Consider the following 3,598-nt stretch of genomic DNA (forward strand, 5'->3'; position numbering starts at 1 on the left):
TAAATAAATAAAAATAATTAATTAATTATTAAAATAAATTAAACAGAATAGGAAATACTGAAGTATGTGATAAAACTGGCTAAGTCATATTTATAACAAGAGTAGAAAAAGAAGTAAATGTAATATACAATAAAACAAACAAATGAGAATTTAAAGAAATAGGGAAATAAATAATCTCATCAGACCACCAGACTTTCATATTGGGGTCAGATATGTGGACTAGGCAAGTACATTAGCAAATATGATTATATTTTGATTTCTCTTGTCTCTTTCTGGTTTCTCAATTAACATTTTTATTTATAGTTTCTCTTTTTCTCCATTTCTAAAGTTTTAGTTTATTTTTTATAATGCTCTGTGATTTTTTTTATAATGCTCAGTGGAAGGAAATATAAAAGTACACAATAAGGGAATATATAGACAGCTCAGCAAACATATGTGAAGAATTTCCTGTGAAGTGAATTGAAGTCTCTGAGATTTGGGACTTTTCCTAAAATTGTTTATTATTTCCTTGGTTTTAACAATAATCATTTTCTGAAGAAAAGCTTCAAATTTCAGGTATTTGAGAAGTTAGATAAAAAATCCATAAGATTATTAATTTTGTCAGATTCCCTGATGGAAACATTAGTCACCAGGAAAAGGGAAGTAGCAAGCATTAAAAAGTAGATGAAAGGTATTCAAGACAAAAGTCAATTTTATGTACATCAATTTCCCTTAAAAGCTTGAATACGCAAATGAATAAAACTGAATCCAGAGAAATATTAGCATTTCATAAATTTTTAACAGGAGTTGTATAGGAAATTGAAAAGACATTAGGAAGCAGGAGGAGGAAATGAGAAGTTAGTTTATTCAGACAAAGAATAAAGGATATGGGAGTCCTCAAAACTCAACAGTTCGAGCATTTAAAAAAAATAAGTCTATTGCATTACATCATCGTATTTCTGTTTTCTTCTCACATTAACATAAGAAAGTGTATGACACATGTATCTACATAAGTATGCATTTGGTTAGTCTACGGCTATGATATTATTATTTAGTGTAATTAGAGGAAGACTTATTTGACTCACAGTTTCAGAGGTCTCTGAGAGTAGTTGGTTCACCAAATTGCTTTGACTAGTTCTACTGTGGTAAATGTATATCAAGGGAGAAATACACGGCAAAGGAATTATATCATAGCAGTTAGGAAGGAAAAAAATAAACGAAGAAGAGCTATAGACACAATGTAAACATCAAGGTCACACCCCCAAATAACCTTTTTGTTTCATTTAATTTTGTTTTGTTTTCAAATAAACCACACTTGTTGAAGGTTCCACCTCTCTCCAATACCTAAACAAATTAGAGCATCAAGATTTTTAAATATTCAATCAGGGAACACTCCAACTCCACAGGGTAACAATATACACAATTATATAACAGATGCATACATACAAAGGTTTGTGCATATGTGTTAAAATAATGTATGTGTAGTAAGGAGTATGGATTTCTCATTACTTATACATTCATGGTTTGTTCTATCATAATGAACAACGTTAAAGAGTATGCTATAGTAAAAATGTTTGATTGATAGCTGAATATTCACTCTTCTTCCTTTAGGCAAGATCTATGGTTATATTTAGGCATTCTCCTCTGACCTGATAACATTAACCCAAAATTAAACCCACACATGAGATCATATTTCCAAGGGCTGGCATTGTTTGTAGACATGAGATCTTATGAAGCAGCTTCCAATAAGGTCATGAGAAGCAATCCTTTATTCTTATAAAACTATGTAAACAATTAATAAAACCCTTTTTTATGCACCCAGATTCTAAGGTTAGATATTTAAGAAACACAAATTAATTCAATGAAGATGGCTGAGCCAAGTGCTCTACACTTTCATTTTCAAGAACTGCCTACTTTAAGGGCTGGCCCTTGCCTGCCTTCTGCCCTGCACATCAGAAAGCACATAATGTGTATGGCCTTTGTTCATGCTGCATAGTTTGACTATATATTTTATGCTAATGACAATTTAGTGAACACATTTTTCTGCTCTGTGAATTTAGAGCCAGCAAAATTGGTGTTGGTCACATCATTGGCTCTTGGCCCACATAACAAATAAAATTTCTGTGCACAAAGCTTCATGTGAGCTTTCTCTGGAAGTGACTTAGTAAGTACTACTAAATATTTTTACAAAAAGAACTAGGTGCATTGTAATGCAAGCCTACTGAGGAAAAGACACAGAAGTCCACAACTGATCTCTGCCATACTTTGCCCTTATTCCATTTCATTTGCTGTTAGAGTCTTGTTCTTCTCAGTGTAATCCATCTTATCTATCATTGTAGCAGGTTTTCTGACCAATGAGTTCTTCCAGTGGACTGCTGAACCTGAGAGTCGTATTAGAGATACTTGACACAAATTGGCTTTTGTATAAAAATAATGCTAAAACAGATACAGTTTTACAAATTATCTGTATGGAAAAATACATTTTTTTATGAAGCCCTAAAGCATGGAAATGCAGGAAATGAGCAGTTTATTACCACCAATGTAATTTCAAAGGGATTAATTGCTGTGTTTATAAAAGGCTGCTTTAGAATATTAGTAAAGAAATACCGTTACATAGACATAATAAGGACCTAGAGCAAAGCATCCATACACATGAATATTTACTTGAAATGAATTTAAGACAGCCTTATATTATTATTTCTTTAAATAGCAATAACAAATTTGAATCGACTGGAAAATAATGCCCTAAGAAAGTGTTTGATCAACTCAAAACAGGGTCGGGCACACATTCCTCCTAGATGCTCTCCAAGGAGTGTACAGAACCCTCTGTGCTTTTCCTCCATGGCAAGCCGACTGCAAGAAACTCGCCATGTCTATTCTCAAGATCCATGTCCAAGTGATCTTTGACTCCCGTGGGAATCCAACTGTTGAGGTTAATCTCAACACCCAAAAAGGTCTCTTCTGAGTTGCCATGCCCAGCGGTGCCTCCACTGGGATCTATGAGACCGTAGAACTCAGTGACAATGCTAAGAGGCACTCCATGGGGAAGGGTGTCTCAAAGGATGTTGAACACATCAATAAAACTATCACACCTGTTCTGGTTAGCAAGAAATTGAATTTTGTGGAACACGAAAAGATAGACAAACTGATGATTGAGATGGACGGCACTGAGAATAAATCCAAATTTGTTGCCTATGCCATCCTGGAAGTATTCCTGGCTGTCTGCAAGGTTGGTGCTGCAGAAAAGAGGGAACCCCTCTACATCACATCTCTGATTTGACTGGCAACACTGAAATTTTCATGCCGGTCCCAGCTTTAAATGCGATCAAGGGCAGTTCGCATGCTGGGAACAAACTGACCATGCACTAGTTTGTGATCCTCCCTGTGGGGGTGCCCAGTTCCGGGAAGCCATGGACACTGCAGCAGATGTTTATCACAACCTAAAAATTTGGTTTCTAGCCATAAATAAAGGACATTGAGCCTATAATTCGGGTTCTTAGAGAAGCTAAATAAGAAGGAGAACCCAAAGAAAAACATATAGGCATCCTCCTGAACATTAACCTTCATCAGGCGATGAAAGGAGACAAGAGACAGAGACAGAGACCCACATTGGAGCACC

At 35.3% G+C, this 3,598-nt stretch overlaps 1 pseudogene; it reads left to right on the forward strand.

Annotated features, from left to right (window-relative positions):
- Window positions 1-2,848: 2,848 nt before the first annotated feature.
- The window catches only part of LOC126514503 (alpha-enolase-like), a 1,886-nt pseudogene continuing 1,136 nt past the window's right edge, over window positions 2,849-3,598 (forward strand).

Source organism: Alexandromys fortis, unplaced genomic scaffold (genome assembly GCF_014885135.2).
Source record: "Alexandromys fortis isolate MF-2015 unplaced genomic scaffold, M_Fortis_MF-2015_v1.1 scaffold_131, whole genome shotgun sequence".
Taxonomy (NCBI): domain Eukaryota; kingdom Metazoa; phylum Chordata; class Mammalia; order Rodentia; family Cricetidae; genus Alexandromys; species Alexandromys fortis.